The sequence below is a fragment of the Sus scrofa genome, chromosome 16, assembly GCF_000003025.6.
Source record: "Sus scrofa isolate TJ Tabasco breed Duroc chromosome 16, Sscrofa11.1, whole genome shotgun sequence".
Lineage (NCBI taxonomy): Eukaryota > Metazoa > Chordata > Mammalia > Artiodactyla > Suidae > Sus > Sus scrofa.
The window spans coordinates 4,913,973-4,933,928 of record NC_010458.4 but is presented as its reverse complement, the minus strand read 5'-3'; the positions used below and the strand labels follow the sequence as shown (position 1 = coordinate 4,933,928).

The 19,956-nt window shown below is 41.2% G+C and overlaps 1 protein-coding gene and 1 long non-coding RNA gene across 2 annotated transcripts in view; both read right to left on the bottom strand.

Annotated features, from left to right (window-relative positions):
- FBXL7 (F-box and leucine rich repeat protein 7) overlaps positions 1–19,956 on the bottom strand; it is a 409,742-nt gene that overhangs the window by 260,265 nt on the left and 129,521 nt on the right. The window lies entirely within an intron of this gene.
- On the bottom strand, positions 3,975–9,962 carry LOC110257234. Its single transcript, XR_002339571.1, has 2 exons — positions 9,823–9,962; positions 3,975–5,758 (listed from the first exon to the last, which is right to left on the bottom strand). It is a non-coding gene; the product is annotated as an uncharacterized LOC110257234 (long non-coding RNA).

Here is a 19,956-nt window from a genome sequence, read left to right as displayed (position 1 = left end):
ATCCCACAGATCTCTTATATTACTTTCATGTTTTTTCATTTGGTTTTCTGTCTGCTGTCCTGATTGGGTGAGTTCCATTATTCTATCTTCCAAGTCACTAATAGGTTCCTGTGCAGTATTCATTCTGCTCTTTGGTGCCTTTAGCTCAGTTTGCCTCTCTGCAAATGAATTTTCTAATTTTTCTTGGCTCCTCATATTTTCTAGTTCCTTTCTAAAGTAATCTGCATTTCTGTTTACGTCTGCCCTTAATTCCTAGATATTCAACCTTATTTCCTTCAGTATTTTCATTTATCTCCTTTTTGAACTCTGTGTCTAATAGACTGCAGAGGTTTGTTTCACTGTTTGCTCTTTCAGGTGAATTCTCCTGTTCTTTTAACTGGGAATGGTTCCTGAGCTCCTGCATTTTCCTTTTTCTGTGAGTTTAGGGAAACCAAACTGTAGTCTTGGAGGGCTATTTCTATTCAAGAACGCCCTTTGAATTTTGTAGGAGGTTACCTTTTTTTTTGGCATGGGAGTTTGGATATTTGCTTTCTCTTTCTTGGGTGTGAGCAGGTTCTTATCCCCAGGGTGCTGAGTGTTTCCAGGAAGAAGGAGGCAATGGGGAGGGCTAGTAGTCAGTGCCTAGCTGGTGGGCTCTTGACAGTAGCAAGGACCTGCAGGAAGGTGGTGCAGGCTACTCCTAGTTGCAGGGCCCTGGGAAGTGTTATTCAGCCTCAGGCAGATTTAGGTGGTGCCTAGAGCATTTGGCAGTGGCAGTGGCAGGGTGTGTGAGTTCACAGGGAAGAGAGGGCAACAATGGGTGGTGTTCGGTTATAATGCCCTCCTCTGTGGTGACCTCTGAGGTGATTGGGGCCACAAGTGGTACCTGTTCACTGACCCCTAATGGTGGTGGGCTATGCCCACCTCTGGAGTCAGAGATAACTGCAGTGGTTTGTTGTCGCCACCTGTAGTCCATGCAAGAAGCACCCTATCCCATTTAGCCAGGAGGTGCTATATAGGCTGCTCCTAGTTGCAGGGTTTTGGAAAGTGACAATGCTCAATCACGTGTGGGTGCTGCCCTGAGTGTATGGTAATGGCAGCAACAGGGAAGGTGTATTCCCAAGGGAGTGGGAGCAACAACAGGTGGTGCTCAGTTGTAGTGCCCTCTTTCATGCCAACCTCTGTTGTGACTGGGGCCACAGTTTAAGCCTGTTCACAGACCCCTAGTGCAGTCCATGCCTTCCTCTGGTTTCTGAGATGATGCTGTGGTTTGTCCCTACTGCTTGTAGATCACACAAGAGGCATCATGTAGTGCTTAGCCCCCCGCTGCCCTTAGCCCACACTAGAGGTACCCGGTCACCCATAACAAGAAGCCTCTGGTTTCCTGTAGCCGGAGCAACTGGGATCTTGCCACCCATAGCCTGCTCCAGAGGTACCCCACCCTCAAAAGTCCACGTGTGTACACAGAAGAAGATTCCTATGGTAGTCCACCCCTCTTCCTTTTTCCCTCCCCAACAGTGGCACCTTGCTTCTCCTATGGGTTCAGAACAGACCTCCTCTTGAGTTTCCTCAGCTATGGTGTTCTGCTTCCCAGCCAGGCACACTGCTCCCTAACCCCTCAGGCTGTCTCCACACAGCCAATCCTAGTCCTCTCCCAGAACTGAACGCTGGAGCCTGAGTCTCAGTGCCCAGTCCCCGCCCGAGCATCTCAGGCTGTGGTGTCTGAGGCGGTGGTGCAAATGATCTGTGTGGCTCTCACTCTGCTTTGTCCTCCTCAGTTCAGCTGCTGTGCTTTTCTCAGCGACTTTGAGATCCTTCTGTCTTGGCTGATCTCCCTGTCAGTTAGGTGGTTTCCCAGAGTGTGGGTTCCCTTTCTCTTTCACAGCTCCCTCTCAGGAATGTTAGTCCCATAGTCCTGATTCCTTTTTTCTCTCTTTTTTTTCCCCCTCTTTTGTTGTACTCAGTTATGTGGAGGGTTTTTTGCCCTTTTTGGGGGTTTAAGTTCTTCTGCCAGTGTTCAATAGATGTTCTGTGCAAATCATTCTACACACAGATGTGTTTTTTGGATGTGTTTGTGGGGGAAGGTGAGCGCAACATCTTACTCCCCTGCCATCTTGATCAATCGGACTTGATTTCTAAAGTTCCATTCATCAAAACCAATAGCCTTTGCATTGAGAGAGAGCCTGGTGTTTGGACTCACTCAGGTTCAGGTTCTTTATGCCTCCACATAACTGAGTAAAACAAAATTCCACATAGAAGGAATTTAGCAAGAGATAAAGTGATACACAAGAAATAGATTAAGATAGGGGAGTTCCCGTCGTGGTGCAGCAAAAACGAATCTGACTAGGAACCATGAGGTGGAGGGTTCGATCCCTGGACTCGCTCAGTGGTTAAAGATCTGGCATTGGCATGAGCTGTGGTGTAAATCACAAACAAGGCTCAACACCGCGTTGCTGTGTCTCTGGCACAGGCTGGTAGCTGTAGCTCCAATTAGACCCCTAGCCTGGGAACTTCATATGCCACAGGTGCGGCCCACCCCCCCCCCAAAAAAAAAGAAAGAAAGAAAAAGAAAGAAAGAGATTAAGATAGGATGCTTGTGAGAGATGTAAGCACAAATGGATTCCCAGGCTCCTTGCACAATGATGTAAATGAGCCGAGTTAACATTTACACATCACGGTAACCATCTGTGAATTGCCAATTTCTTTTGGCCTGACTTGGAGAACCATACCAGGGTATTACAAGAAGTTACAGACCTTTGCCCTAGAGTAAAAATATACCTTCTCTAAGAAATAATTACTTCCTAAGAAATAAATGAAAGCCAGTTTACTTAAGTTTAATTAATTCACTGTTTAGTGTGTCTGACTCATGTGAAGTACCATGGCCATTTGCATGACCATAAACCTCATTCCCATGTGTTGACAGATCAGTGCTTCTAAATTATGCTTACTGGTTCTTCAAAGCTATTCAGTAAATGCGCACATTTCTGTAAATAAATACTATGCTGGGGCAAAGTGAAATCGGTTTGGTCATGCAATGTCAGGAGAACTGAAGGTACAGGTCATATCCGGTAGCTCCTGTGCAGAACTCTCCAAAAGGAAATGATATTATCACTATAGATAAACACAAAGAGGATAAATGGATATAACAAGCCTTTTTTATTCTAACTTTTTCTACTAAAAGTAATATTTTTGAGAAGGTGAAACTGCTTCATATTTGATCGTTTTTTTCAAATTGGCCAATAAGCTTTTACAGCACTTTAAAAAAAAAATTAATTCTGTTCCTGAAGAGCTTAAGTAGTCCTACAACACATTGTATAGATGGGTGAAAGGTAAATTGATAACCTTTTCATCTAGAACTATAACTCCTATCAGGGAAATCAGGCCCAGGGGTCAGAAGTCCTTTGACAATGGAATCTGAATAAAGGTTATCAGCAATCCAGATAAACTGGAATTTAGACGGAGTCTTAAGGCATTTCTTTCCTGTGGGTAATAAAACAAACTTCCAAACAGAGAATGAAATCGGCTTAAAATTGTTTATGAAGAGCAAGGCTGAGGGATTGACCCAGCCTTAAGTAAAACCCTTTATACTCAAGTTCCCAGCCTAGGGGTCAAATCGGAGCTGCAGCTGCCAGCCTACATCATAGCCACAGCAGCACTGGAACCAAACACACATCTTCGACCTTTGCCGCAGCTCGTGGCTAAGCCAGATCCTTAACCTACTGAGCAAAGCCAGGAATCAAACCTGCATCCTCAGAGAGACAGTGTTGGGTTCTTAACCCACTGAGCCACAAAAGGAACTCCTAATTCTTAAATAGTATTCCACTCCATGGATACTTCACAATTTGTTCACCAAACTACTTAACATTTGGATTATTCCAGTTCTATGTTATTATAAACAAAGCTTCTATGAACATTTGTGTACAAGTCCTTGTATGGAACACACACTTCATTTTTTTTGCATAAATACTTAAAAGTAGAATGAATGGATTCCATGATAACTACATAATCAACTTTTTATGAAACTGTTAAATTGTTTTTTAAATTGGTTACAGAATTGTACATTATTCCTCCGAGGGGTGAGTGTTGCATTTGTCCCACATACTTACTTACACTTCATATATTCAATTGTTTTAATCCTTCTGATTTTAGCTACTCTGATAGGTCTGTAGTGATGTCTCATTGTGGTTTTAACTAGCATTTCCCCAATGACTAATGATTTTGAGCACTTTCTCATGTAACTTTCTGACAGTTACCTATCTTCTTCAGTAAAATGCCTGTTCAAATGTTTTGCCCATTTTTTAATAGGTTGTTGGTCTTTTTATTACTGAGTTAAAAGAATTCTTTATATATTCCAGATTCAAGTCCTTGTCAGATCTATAATTTGCAAATATCTATTTCCAGTCTGTAGCCTGCATATTTTTCCTTAACAATGTCTTTTGAGAAGCAAAAGGTTTTAGATTTAATAAAGTCAAATTTATCAATTTTGTTTCCATTTGAGCTTTTGGGGTCTTATTTAATTTAATAAGCCATGGCAATTCTGAAGTCACTAAGATTTTTTCCTATGTTCTCTTTTAAAATTTTTGTTTTGTTTGTTATGGTTAAACATAATGCTTACATTTTGATCTACAGTTCAGTTTGAGTTTTTTTCTTGTATATCATTTCAAGGAAGGGTCAGGATTAAATTTGTTGCACATGACTGTCCAATTGTTCCCACATCATTTGTTATAAAGATTATCCTTTCTCCGTTGAATTAATTGGTTTGGCACATTTGTCAAAAATTAATTGTGTAAGTCTATTTCTAGACTTTTTTTTTCATTCTACTGATTTGTCTGTCTTTGCATTAATACATACTGTCTTGTTTCCTATGGCTTTATAGTCTTGGAATCAGGCAGCAGTCCACTTCTAAGGTCTGGAAACAAGGTCAGAACCAGATAAAAAGAGGTGTCATTTGGTGAAGAGGCCCCAAGAATTCTGTTGGAGCTCCTTAAATCTCTCCAGCCAAAGTCAAGATTAGTCCTAGAGACCAAGCACAAAGTGGAGGCATACAGAGAGAAGAAGACTACAGAGGGCTCAGTAGAGCCTGTAGATATTTGACCTCAGACTCTCAGGTCAACCAACTTAGCATTTTTTTTCATGTAGTCCTGACTAGATGACACCCCGACAGTCTGCTGTAGTTATACCTTTGTAAGATAAATATTTAAAAAGCCAAGCCATGAGAACACCTTGGATGTTTTCACACTCCCAGAAACAAATATACTTGCCTAAGCAAGTGACCAGGAGAATGAAATCAAGTTTAATCAGTTAAATGTGAGTTATTCTGCCAAAATATGATAGCCTCTTTTCTTCTGTTTTATTCTTAGGATCTCGTGACATGAATTTCTCTTTTGCAATTCTATTGTTCCCTGGGTTTGCACAAAGCTCTTATAACTATAAGACTTGTCCACATCAATAACTCAAACTAGTAATATACTAACTGAGCAACCAATAAGAAAGGCTTGTTAGAGTTCCAGTGTCAAAGCATACAGGCACTGCAATAAAAAGAAAATATAAGTATATCAAGAAGGGAAATGAAAATATGGCCATTTTCCTAAAAGCACAAGAACAAATCTGGCTCCAAAAAAAGTTGAAATTGACTTGGCTGGGACTCTGATGAGCACAGTCTGAGACAATAAAACATTTACAGAGTCTGAGTTCAAGTAGTCATTCCTCCATAGTTTCCAGAGAAGATCATTTCAGCTGGTGTTCATCGTTCAACAGAAGTCTTCAACAGGGTATAAGGCTAGAGGACAGAAGACATGGAAAATTACTGTGGCTAAGAGAGCCTGAATGGAAAGTAACCTTCACATAAATGCATGTGAAAGGTGGTCACAGAGACCTTATCTTGCAGGAATGTGGACCCTTCCATTGGCCAGGTTTGAGCCATCGTGGGGCCTGGTCCACTTGGCTGTGTGAACACTCAACAGTTAAACTAGGTGTCAGTTCAGACAGGATAAAAGCAATCACCGCAGGAATGTTCCAGAGATTTTAAAATATAAAAATGGCCATGTTCCTAGAAGAGAAAGCTCTTCATGGGAAGCCCAAAGTCAGAATTTGGTGCCCTTATAGGTGTGTATGTCCAGTTTCAGATCTCTTCACTTTCTGCATCTCAGAAGGTTTTATACACATCCTGTAACCTGTGCTTACATTGACTTGCTGACAATGTTGACTTCAGTGACAAGCAGGTGCCTTCTTTCCCAATTCAAATTAAAAAATGAAAACAGACAGAAAAACAAAAGCAAGACCTAATAAAGGGACAACATAGGATTCTATAAGACTAATTTCAGTTTTTAGATGACCTAAATATGAGTAAAAGTACACTGCACTGCATATTACAGTCACATCAATGGTCGATGTGTTCAAGACCAGAGAAATTTAGTGGCAGGTAACAGTAGGAAAATGAAGTATGCATTAACAAGTAGTGATTCATTCTATCTACCTCATGTTCTCATTTCCTCTATAAAAGTTTTCATTAAAAATGTGTGCTGGTGGCAAGCGTTTATAACATATTGTTGCACACTGGTATTTTTGACACTTGCTCCATCCTCCAGAGAGCCAGCATTCAGGTTTTAAGCTTTCCTATGGAAACTCAGCCTCACAAGCACAGGCAAAGGACTCCACTTCTTACTCTAGGTTTATTCATCTGTAAAATACAAGTACCATTGCCTTCTTGGCTTGTGGCAAAGATGAAGAAATGCAACATTCATACAGCATTCAGTGAGGTGGCAAAACACGCCAAGGAATGTTAATGGTCCTTTATTCCCTCTCCTCTATCACTGGAATAAATTAAATCTGATTAAAAATTGTTCTCTCTGGGACTCTTTTGTTGTCTACTATATGGTATTGGGAAAGAATAAGTATAGGTATGGAGAGGAAAACTATGTAAGTTAATTCACCACAACCACCCCTAGATTCACCCTTAATACTCTCACTCTACTTTCTTAGCCATTTAACCTGTTGGCCTTCTGGATACTTGAATTTGCAGTGGTCTACCATTTGAATTTGGGATGTTATGTATTATATGAGGCAGTATGGACAACTGACAGTGGCCTCTAAGTATTGAAAGATAACAAGAAGTAGGAGTTCCCGTAGTGGTACAGCAGAAACAAATCTGACCAGCAACCATGAGGTTGCAGGTTTGATCCCTGGACTTGCTCAGTGGGTTAAGGATCCAGCATTGCCATGAGCTATGGTGTAGGTCGCAGACGCAGCTCAGTTCTGGCGTTGCTGTGGCTGTGGCGTAGGCTGGCGGCTACAGCTCTGATTCGACCCCTAGCCTGGGAACCTCCATATGCCACGGATGCAGCCCTGAAAAGAAAAAAAGACAAAAAAAAAGGAAAGAAAGAAAGAAAGATAACAAGAAATAAAAGACATGCTGCATAGGACAGGAGGAAGGCCTGGTATCTAAGGCTTATGTTTAAGTCAGAGTGGAACAATTATTGATTTGATTATTCAAGTCTTACCTCTCACATTGGAAATCTGGATAATAATGCTTATCCTATATAAGCCATAAAAAATTGGGAAGATCAAATACAATTATTTGTGAAATATCTCTATAAGTACTAAATAAATTAATGATTGACACTTTCTTTGTCATTATAAGGTCACCTGGAAAGATGGGAATTCTTTTTTTTTCACTACATGACATTAATAAACTCAGATATTCTGAACAAATAACTGTATACATATATAAAATAACAAAATGGCAAACAGCAAACTTGAGAAAGACTCCAAGTCTTTGTTTGAAAGAATATAATCAAAAACAGGAATAAAAATGTGCTGAATTCACTTCACAAAAGTAAAGGACCTGAACAGGCAATTTTAAATAGAGGAAGTAATGGACTAACTACAAATATATTCAGCTCTGGTTACTGCCGTGATATGAGTTCAATTCCTGGCCCAGAAACTTGCACATGATGCAGGTCTGCCCCTACCCAAAAACAAGAACCATATTTGACTAATATGAATAATATCTAGTTCAAGGAATTCTGACAAACATTGCTTAAGAACAACAGTCATGAGACATGCATTTCACAATATCTCCTCCCTCTTAGTATTAAAATGAAAAAATATTATTTATTATGTGAAAATGGGTATGTTAGAGCTTACTGTACAATTATTTCATTCCTTGTAGGGCTGAATATATTTGTAGATCAATCCTTGACATTGTCATCTTGCTCCCTCCTGAAGTTAGTCTAATCAAATTTAAAATAGAAAAAATAAAAAAAATTTAGTATAGGACTTCCCCAGACTCTGAGCTAATCAAAAGTGGCATCAGAGAACTTTAAGTGGGACCACATAATACCTGAAGACCAGACTAAATTGAGGGGTGTTCTGTGATTTAGATCAACAAACACAGTGAGCACACATTATCTCTGCCCAGTGTAGTTCCTCAAAATGTGATCTGAATATTCATTGAGTTCTTGAATTAACCAGGCCACTCCAGGAACCTGTATTTTCTGGTTCTATATTCCCCAGGGCTCTGTCTACTGAGCTCACTGCAACACAGTCTACACCTCTGAGGCTCTTTGTCCATTAAGTCTCAACATGTGAGGTTAGTATCACACAGCAACACATCATTAACATTAAAACAGAAAGAGAATTTTAGGGGATTGCAAAACAACAGAATAAGTTAAATCAACAATGTGGTGTTTAAACATTTCCAGCAACCAAGGTTCCAAAACAGCTGAAAACGATTTAAGGAATAAGATCAGCCAAGGAGAACGTTTAATTTCCATTAATGTAGGAGTATCTATTCGGCCCTGCTATAGTCATAGAGGCAGCATTTAAGACAGTTTTCAAGCCTGGTTCCAGCTAAACTTGGTGAAAATCACTTGTTGGCATTGTTTCGAGTTCTTCATTCTGGAACCAGACTGTTGGGCTCAATTCATAAATTGACCACTTATTAGCAGTATAACCTTAGGCAAAGTCCTTAATAAACTCCTTGTCTCAGATTCTTAATCTGTAAAATGGAGTAATAATAAAGCTACCTCATTCAAATATTATAAGGATTACATTGGAAGTAACTACAATAATTCCAGACACAAAGTAGTTACTAAGTATTAATTACCATTATTATTATACTACTACCACAAGTCATATGTAAATGCTTTACAAAAAATAATTTCAGGAGTTCCCATCATGGCTCAGCAGTTAATGAACCCGACTAGTATCCATGAGGACTCAAGTTCAATCCCTGGCCTTGCTCAGTGGGTTAAGGATCCGGTGTTGCTGTGATCTGTGGTGTAGGTCACAGATGCGGCTTGTATCCCCTGTTGCTGTGGCTCTGGCGTAGGCTGGTGGCTATGGCTGATTTGACCCCTAGCCTGGAAACATTCATGTGCTGCTCGTGTGGCCCTAAAAAGACAAAAAATAAAGTTAAATTAAAAATAATTTTATACGTGACTTTTATAGTGTACCAAACTGATGCCTTCAATTTATATGAGATATGAGGCATGTACTGTTATCCACACTTTATAAATGAAGAGAATGAGTGTCAGAGAGACTGAATTCACCACATTGCCCAACAACTCAATGGGTTCATCATGGCTTCTCACATTTCCCCTCTACCACATGCCTCCAGGAGTTTTAAAGTTTCTTCAAAACAAAATGAATGAAGTCATTGCCGTGGGTGAGTGTTAGAATAAAGACTAAGCTCTAAGCAAGCCAACATTCCATGTTTCATTTTCAAGTGAACAATGCAGTCAAGCTATTTTGTTATTGGACAGAACATTCAATCTGTAAAGTTTCATATAGAATTGAACCAAATAGGTCCATTACAAAGAGGACAAAGCATTATAAAGATACCTTTTAAAAGCAATCTAGGAGTTGTCTTGTGGTGCAGTGGGTTAAGGATCTGGCATCATTGCAGTGGCTCAGGTTGCTGCTATGGTGCAGGTTCAATTCCTACCCAGGAATTTCTGCATTGGCCAAAAATGGAAAAAGAAAAAAGAGAAAGAAAAAAGAAAAATACTGTATCTACTTGGAGTTCCTGCCGAGGCACAGTGGATGAAGAATTCAATTGCAGGAGTTCCCGTTGTGGCGCAGTGGTTAACGAATCCGACTAGGAACCATGAGGTTGCGGGTTCCGTCCCTTCCCTTGCTCAGTGGGTTAACGATCCGGCGTTGCCGTGAGCTGTGGTGTAGGTTGCAGACACGGCTCGGATCCTGCGTTGCTGTGGCTGTGGTGTAGGTCGCAGATGTGGCTCGGATCCTGCGTTGCTGTGGCTCTGGCGTAGTCTGGCAGCTACAGCTCCGATTAGACCCCTAGCCTGAGAACCTCCATATGACGCGGGAGCAGCCCAAGAAATGGCAAAAAGACAAAAAGACAAAAAAAAAAAAAAAAAAAAAAAAAAAAAGGAATCCAATTGTAGTAGCTCTGGTTGCTGTGGAAGTGTGGGTACAATCACCGACCCGATGCAGTGGATTAAAGGGTGTGGTGTTGCTACAACTCTGGCACAGGTCAGAGCTGTGGCTTGGATTCAGTCCCTGGCCCAGGAACTTCCATATGCCATGGCTGCAGCCATAAAATTAAAGAATAAATAAATAAATAAATAAATAAAAATAAAACCAATCTCTCAACGGCAAAATGGGTGAAGGGTACAATCTTCAAGTCATAAAATAATCATGGGGATGTAATTACACCATGGGGACTATAGTTAATAACACTACATTGCATATGTGAAAGTCGTTGGAGTAAATTTTAAAAGTTATCATCACACAAAAAAATTGTAACTATTTAGGATTAACAAATGTTAACTAAGACTTATGGCGGTGGTCATTTTGCCATGTGTACAACTACTGAATCATTATATGGCACACCAGAAATGAAGATAATGTTATAAGTCAATTATACCTCAATTAAACTTAGCAAACAAGTAAATAATAGAGGCAAAAAAATCTAAGAAAAAATGAGACAGCTTTCATATCATGGAGGTCCATACCAAAGAAAGGCATCAGTTGATCTAAGGGTGGAACTATGACTATACAGGTTGGCTTGATGAGAAAGAAGCAATAAAAACATCAAATTACTTTCTAAAATCAAACAACCGTATAAGGAAACTTGTCCATATTGTGGTAGAAACTATCTGACCCACATCAGCTTTGCATATCAGTTTATCCATGAAAACCGCTCATTATTAGAGTGGGCCAACACTCCAGCTGAAAAGAACAAGGCAAACGGAAAATTCCAGCAGTGCAAAGACTGCAGTGAGCTAGTCAGCTTCAAGTATCTTTTGCTCTGTCACAGCCCTAGGTCCACCCAAAGGCGAGGGCCCTAGAGCCAGTTCTGTCACACAAACAAAGCACAGCAGGTGTCAGTTGCTCTCCTTCTCCCAGTGAAGTGAGGGAGGGTCTTTACTTCCTCCTGAATATCCTAGATTCCATATATCTGAAAATGGTTGACCCAGGAGCATCTCAAGGATGCCACTGATTTTGTTGCAACAGCATATCTCATTAAAGCATCAAGCTTCTTGTACATCTCTGATGAGCTAAAAAGCAGCCTCCTAAAGCAAATGTCAAACTGAAGTCATCTTGAGGTAAGGGTGTGTCTTCTTAAAAATAAAGCATTCCTTGAGTAGCTAAAGGTGAAGAATAAGTGTGCTCTCTCTCTCTCTCTCTCTCTCTCTCTCTCTCTCTCTGTGTGTGTGTGTGTGTGTGTATGTGTGTCTGTCTGTCTCTCTTTCAGTTGATGTGGCAGGAAAGTAGTTTTTACCACTCTGACACCACTGCTACATCATCTCTCACATAAGGGCAATGCTATGACTGTTTTTTAACTCTGTGCTCCAAATCATCAGTATAAATAGCAAAACATCAATGAGGACAGATTTGAAAAGGAAAACTCCAGGCAGGTTACTGTGGCCCGACAAGCTCATCATCCCTTTAAATGAATGAAAGCATAAATTGTCAAAATAATATTTGATTCAAAAATCATTTAGTTTGGTTCTGTAATAGAGGGAACCAATGGGTCAGGCACACATTCAAGCACTCATTTGGACAAAATTCCTTGTATCTGCTGGTCTTGACAAGGCTTCGGGCCCGACCCAAGTAGCCACCTGTACAGCGCAGAAATAGATTCTCAGAGGTGGTCACTGCTTCCAGTCAAGAGCCACTGAAGCACACTGGGTTAAATGGGTATGTGGACTACTTCCTCTTCCTTGACCAAACTAGCCTTCATCTGCATCAACCTTAGATTGTGGAGAAGGAAAGGCTTCCTTCGAGCTCTCTGAGCTTAGCCTCAATTTTTGCTTGATCCAGGGAAATAAAGCATGGTTCAAAGTCCCATATTTAATATTTCCAAGAAGTTAAACTCTTCATCCACCCACCTTTCCCACCCTGTCCACAATGTAAGAGGTAAAGAAAGTAAAAAGGACAATAGGGTCTTCCCGTGCTGTTCTACCCACAATCAGCTGTTCCATCCAAGATCTTTCTATACTTCTGCCTTGCATGTGAGGAAGCCAGGGTAAGTTTCTTTGTTTGTTTGTTTGTTTGTTTTAACAGACATTGCACCGAGATTCTGACCTACACAAACAAGTATGATACAAAGGACTAGGTGATTCTTGGCTAAGTTGGTTGGCTCGCAAAAATTAGCATGCATGCAACTCTCTAGCTAGATTTAGCTAGTTCCTTTCTCCTAAAATAGTGCAGCAAGGGGAAAAGATGAGGTTGGCCAGATCAATAATTCAAACATATAGAAAGAGAAACAGCTCCATGAGCAAGCCTGAGGATGGGGACCGTTGCTGCTCAAGAGTTCGTTTAGATTTATAAAACTCGAGCTGTCTTTGCATGGTTCATAAAAAATTATTACGTGAAAAATTTGGCTGCTCACTGCATGATTCATTGCAGACCCTCTTAAACAAATAACTGTTAAACACATAAAAGGGTTCATGCATTAAGTGGGAAAAAGCAAATGAAATCTGTTAAACAAATTATAATTAAGATGAGTAAAATGGTGGTATGCTGATTACAAGAAGAAAGGCAGAAAGTCCTCAGAGTCAAGCACTTCATTTATGAGAGAGAGATACAACAAGTTCTTCTCTTTAAGTAAAATCACCAGCCCAGATGAATAGGTGGGCAAGTGATGACTGTAAGATAGAAGCCAGGAGAATGTAACACGTCAGATGAGCAGCAGCAGAAGCTGACGTGGACCTCACCTCTCCTAGGACTTCCACTTTCCCCACATCCCTAGTGGAACCCTGAGTCTGTCTTATTCTAGGGCCCAAAGTCTCTCCTGGTTTGCTCCAGGGCAGCAACCAGGTCTACAGCCAAACAAATTTCCTTTTGTGTGGCACTACCTGAAAGGCTTAGTCAGTTCCCCCACCACCTGAGGGTCTGGCTTTAAGTCAGGAAGAGCAGGCTTCACAGACCATCAATGTTTACTTTCTAAATAGCCCCCAACTCTTGGTCATGCCAACCACTGTGAGCTCTCTGAATCAGAAATCAAGGGCTAGGCAGGATTGTCTCTTTAGTTTGGGGTTGAACAGGTGCACAAGCCCTGACATCTGAGACCCTCGGGGGCCGATCAGCACCAAAACTGGCTGTGTGTGGGGGTCCCATCCCCACCACTGTCTACATGGATGTAGGTGATTTTCTTTTTCTTTTTGCAAGAAACGAAAAGCGTTGCATAAACATAGAAACTCATCCTCATGTTAATCTTCTTCCATTCACCAGAAAGACATCACCAGGCTAGGGTGAGGGTAGAAGATCTTTAAAATCTGTTCTAAGCTATAAAATACCAATTATTTTCATGGCTAAGCTAGCTGAAATCAGGTGTCAGAAATCAATGGTCTTTCAAAGTTTCATGGGGCCCCCAAATACACTGGAGGTCACATATACTAATCATTAGTCAGGGTTCTCCAGAGAAACACAATCAACAGGAGATTACGGACATCAACAGGTTTATGATGAGGAATTAGCTCAAGTAGTTACAGAGGATAAGAGACCCCAAGATCTGCAGTCAGTGAGCTGGAGGCCCAAGAGGATGGGTGGTGTAGCTCCAGTCTGAGACTGAAGGCCTGAGAATCAGGAGAACTGATGGTGAAAGTTCTAGTCCAAGACCAAGTCCTTGTCCAAAGGCAGGAGGGGACTGATGCCCCAGCTCAAAGGCAGCTGGGCAGAGAGAGAGAGAGAATCCTTTATGCTCCACCTTTTATTCTATGCAGGTCCTCAAGGGATTAGGTGAGGCCCATCCACACAGGGAAAGGCAATCTGCGTTGCTGAGCCCACCAATTCAGAAACACCCTGACACACAGACCCAGAATAATGGTCAACCAAACGCCTGGGCCTTCTGTGCTACCAGCAAGTTGATATACAAACAAACCATCACAACTAAAATGGCAGTGATGACTCTGGAGACACACTCCACATTCCATGTTAAGTCTGGAAGGAGAAGCCCCGTGTGCAGGACACTGCCCTGTCTGGCCTCTCCCTGGAATGCACCTTACTACAGAGCAGGGCATATGCTACCCTCCACTCCACGGGGAAAGTTTGGGAGGGGGACTAGCTCAATTCAAGGAGTCCCTAAAGCATTAATATTTGGTGCATTTTCTGGAAACCTGGAGAAACAGATTACGGATTTCTCGAAGTAAATTAATCCTGGAGAGTATGGAGACACTGTGGGGGGTTTGCCTCAAGTGGCTTGAACTCTGGGGGTGTGTTACAAGGCTCAGGCCAAAGGGCCTCAACAGGACCAGTGGTAGGGACCTCTGCAATCCACCCTGGACCATTCCAGCTCCAGCTCCATCTTAAATGACACAGGCCCACTTGTCCTGGTAGTAAGATTGAGGATAAGGAAGAGGGCAGACCAGCTCCCCAGGACTCTGTTATGGGTTAAATTGTGTCCGCCCAATGATCTGTGGAAGTCCTAGGCCCATCACCTGGTGTGGCCTTATTGGGAGATAAGGTCATTGAAGATGTAATTAGTTAAGATGAAGTCATACTGAAGTAGAGTGACCCCTCACCCTTATTCATGCAGAAGAGGAGAGAGAGGGAGATATATTCAATAAGCATTCAGTGTGATGACAGAGGCAGAGACTGAGACTCTGCCACTACTGGCCAAGGGACACCCAAAACCCAAGCAGGGTTTCTTCCCTTGAGGTTTTAAAGGGACCACGGTCCCAGAAACTCCTTGATTTCTGACATCTGGCCTCTTGAACTGCGAGACAATATACTTCTCTTGTTTTAAGCCATGCAGTTGGTGGTACTTTGTTTTGGCAGCCATGGGAAACTACGTAGACAAATATAACATCAGTCCCACACCAAATCCCAAACTCTAGGCAAACATTAAGACATGTACCAACATTCATTATGTTGCCATAAAATGCAACTCAAAAAAAAAAAAAAAAAAAAAAACTAGCCTTTTTGGTAAATATCCTAGGATAAGTGCCCTTGCCCTAGTTAGGGACAAGTTGTTTCAATGGCCCTCAACAGAGGAGATATATAGCAGCAGGACAGGACCAGGCAGAGGTAGCAAGAATATCGTTATTCACCAAGGCAGTACATACTGACTCCTCTCCACTCCCAGCTTTTGATCAGTACTACTCACTGACCAAGTCTACTTCAACAGACATGAATCTATAAATTATTACAAATAATGACAACTGTTCATTGAACATTTTCCTCGGCCAGGCAGTGACTTAGCGGTCTTTACCTAGATTATATTCTCATGCTTGCAATACCTGGAGAGATGAACAGTTTTGTCCTCATTTTTGGAATGAGAGACTAAGCTTTGCAGGTCCAATAAATCATGGAGCCTGATTCTGAAGCCAGGCCTGTCTGAGTCTGAAAGGCCCAGCTCAGTCCTAGAGATATTTCTGGACCTGAAGAGCCAGATGGATTCTGTAATTTGGAAATTTAAGAATAAATCACAGTGACAGAAATGAACAAAAAACTACAGGCCTTCCTTAATAATTATTCATCAGATTGTTTCTCAAAACATGAGAGGTCCTCAATGATCAAAATAGTCCTCTTTACTGGGAACTCCCACTGAAGGATAATTTTTTGATTCTGTCTGGGAAAGCAGCCGGGTGGAGAGTCAAACTTTGGTTTCTACAGCTCTGACTGTATTTTAAGGTTTAGAGCAGTAAGGAGGATGCCAGAAGATTGTGTTTATTCTAAATCGATTTTCTAGTATTACCAATTTTGGAATACTACCTCCTACAAACCATTGAAACACTGTTTCTGGAACCCACAAACCAGTCAATCTACAGACTGATGACTGGCAAGGACTGGCAAACTGCTTGAAGAGCTGCACTAGGATTTTGGAACAGGTCATCCCTGTCCTGGGGATATAGTCAGAAGTCAGCCTGACTGGTGGGGACACACTGTCCAGCCCCCCTCACCACTACCACCACCCACTGCATGCACTCACCACTGGAATTACCCACTCACTCCACAAGAGCACTTTTTCTAACGTGCAAACCAGTCACCCAGACAACTTGCTAAAGTGCAGATTTGGCAGGGGTGGGAGAAGGCTAAACTTCTGCATCTCCGACCAGCTCCCAGGGAAATGATGCCGCTGATCCTAAGTGCCGCTTTGAGTAGGCTAGGGCTAGATGACTAATGTACCCAAGCTACCGGGTGCTTTCACCCTTAGCTTTCTTCACAAGGGGGCACCTTCCTTTCTTTCAGTTTCCACTGGTGGAGTCTTCCTCAACATACAAAGCTTGGATCAAACAATAGGTGCTCTCTGAAGCGTCTGTAAATGGACAGGCATGGCCTTTCCTTCCTTTGGGTCCATTGCAGTTTCTAAGTAATACATTACAAAGAACAGCAGTTTTCCTTAATTTGTCTGTCTTCATCCTAGACTGTGCTTCTGGAGGGCAAGGATGGCTTTTACAGTGTCTTCTTAAATTCCTAATAATTTACATAGTGTCTACCATAGAGCTGGTGGTAAACTGGGTTAGCCAAATAAATAAATCTGACTTAGCAGACTGTGGTTTCAGGAATTTACACTTTCCTCAATTTTCAAAATCAGAAAATGGGTTTTATCTCCAGTTCTTCTGATCCCTCACATTGTGACTTGTGCAGACTTGTTGATTTGTATTTGTTTTCAAGATTCTTTGGAAAACATGTCATCACTTGTTGTGGGCTGCAGTTTTATTTTATTTTATTTATTTACTTATTGCTTTTTTAGGGCCATACCTATGGCATATGGAAGTTCCCAGGCTAGGGGTCAAATCAAAGTTACAACTGCCAAACTATATCACATACACAGCAATGCCAGATCCAAGCCATGTCTGTGACCTACACCACAGCTCACAGCAACGCTGCATCATTAACCCACTGAACATGGCCAGGGATCAAACCTGCATCCTGATGGATACTACTCAGGTTCGTTACCACTGAGCCACAATGGAAACTTCATGGGCTGCAGTTTTAAATCATAGTATGGCTTACTACGAACAATGGAGTTCAGGAAAAATGCTTACTGCAAGGCATTTAGTAGCTGCACCATCCCGAATCCTCTCACTTCTAAAATGATTATGATAATGAACAGAGCAGGACTCCGTGGGGCCTGTCCAGGTACAGACCACTCCCACCTCATGTCACTACCTCTTGTGCATAGAAAAGCTTTAGCCTCTTAGACCTTCCCAGAGTTCCAAGGAGCAAATTTAGTCAGAGAAGTGAAAAAACACAGAAACAAAAGTAAACAGTCAGGCAAGGCAAAAATGATCATAATTTAGCCATAAAACAAAGTCAAGGACCTTTAGTTCCTCCTCAAGGGCTATACATAATATCCTGAGCCATATCCTTGAGTTGTTTTGCAGCTATAAAATCCCTACCAGGTGTAAGAAATTAGCTGCATGCTGACCACCAGCATACAGAAATCAGAACATTGGGAATTCCGGTTGTGGAGCAGTGGAAATGAATCCGACCAGGAACCATGAGGTTGCAGTTCGATCCCTGGCCTCACTCAGTGGGTTAAGGATCTAGCATTGCCATGAGCTGTGGTAGTTGCAGACACAGCTCAGATCCTTCGTTGCTGTGGCTGTGGTGTATGCCAGCAGCTGTAGCTCCAATTCAACACCTAGCCTGGGAACCTCCATATACTGCTGGTACGGCACTGAAAGAAAGAAAGAAAGAGAGAGAGAAAGAGAGAAAGAGAGAAAGAGAGAAAGAAAGAAAGAGAGAGAGAGAGAAAGAGAGAAAGAGAGAAAGAGAGAAAGAAAGAAGGAAGGAAGGAAGGAAAGAAAGAAAGAGAGAGAGAGAGAGAGAAAGAAAGAAAGAAAGAAAGAAGGAAGGAAGGAAGGAAGGAAGGAAGGAAGGAAGGAAGGAAAGAAAGAAAGAAAGAAAGAAAGAAAGAAAGAAAGAAAGAAAGAAAGAAAGAAAGAAAGAAAGAAAGAAAGGAAGGAAGGAAGGAAGGAAGGAAGGAAGGAAGGAAGGAAAGAAAAGAAAAGAAAAGAAATCAGAAGGTCAGTGATGTTGACTCCCAAAATTCCACCCAGTTAACAATCAGAAGAACGTTCAGGCTCTGATCAGGCAACCTGAGACCTTCCCCTCACCCTGCCTTTAAAAACTCATTGAGGAGTTTGAGTCTTTTGAACATGAGCTGCCCATTCTCTTTGCTTGGCCCTGAAATAAATGCTGTGCTTTCCTTCACCACAACCTGGTGTCAGTAGATTGGCTTGGCTGTGCATTGGGCAAGCAGCCCCAGGGTTGGTTTGGTAACAATAATAACACCTGCCCCATCAATTGGGGGTTAAATAAAATAACATATATAATGCATTTAGAACTGTAGTTGGTGCAGTAAGCATGGGAGAAAGATTAGCTATTGCTATTGCTTATGCTTTCTGTTATTTATGAAGACATACTCCTTACTATTGAAAGAAGTGAAGACCCACATCTGTTCAGCTCTGCTTTCCCTCTGTCACCTGTTAAATGATGCTATTTTCTATCATTTCCTTATGATTTCTTTAATATGCCTCCCACTTCACCTCACCTAACTTCAATCAACACGTCTTTGTGTAGTCCTCTGCTTTTTCATCCTTGTGTGTCCCAGCTCATTTGTGATGTTTCTCCCACTAACACCATACCTCAAGCTTTGGTACTACTTTTCCCTTGATTCTGCACCTTTCTTTATGCCTTTTATATGGGCTTTAAAATCTCAGTTCATAAGAGATCCACTCACACTAGCTCCAAATTTCTGCTCATTGGAAATAGTCTCATTGTGTTCTCATTGTAGAACACTTATTTCTACAATGCAAATACTAAAGATATGAAAAGTAACTACTGATGAGATTTAACGAAAGTGCAGTCATATCAGGGGTTTTAACAGATTGTTAAAATATTGCTATATGTAGGTCCTTAGTTGTCACATATTAAATGAGCATATGAAAATGAGTTTGACCTTCATTTCAGCCTCAGAAACCCAGTACACTTGGTTGTAAGCATTGTTTCACTCTTTTGTTTCATGTCCTCCTCATCATTACTTTTTCTAACTTCTGAGTGATAAAACTATCAGCAGAGTGTCTAAATTCATTAGATGCTCTTTAATAGCAGAATGAGAATAAAGCATTTGAGGAGCTGGATAACCCAACACACCTATCTTTTCTGTCTGCCAAAAGGCTGTGTCATTCATGCATTTAATTGTTACAAAAATAAATCTTATCTGCTTCTTTCTCCTTTTATCATAATTAAAATGCACCACTTCTAATTTCTATGTGGATTTCTGATTAATTATACAACACATTATTTTAAAATTGTATTCTATCCTAATTTTTTCTATTGGATCTGTTATTTTCAAAAACATAAGTCTATTTCATCCTACCAAGTTTAAAGGCACCAAAACTGAAAATTGTAAAGGATATACTGTGATATAATCTATGCAAGAAAAAACACTGCAGAACTCCAATCAGTAGCCACATATTCAAAGAGAAAGCTTTAACCTAACCTCAAAAGACTGGAAAATGAATGAATATGTTTTGGGTCAAAGAAAATATGTAT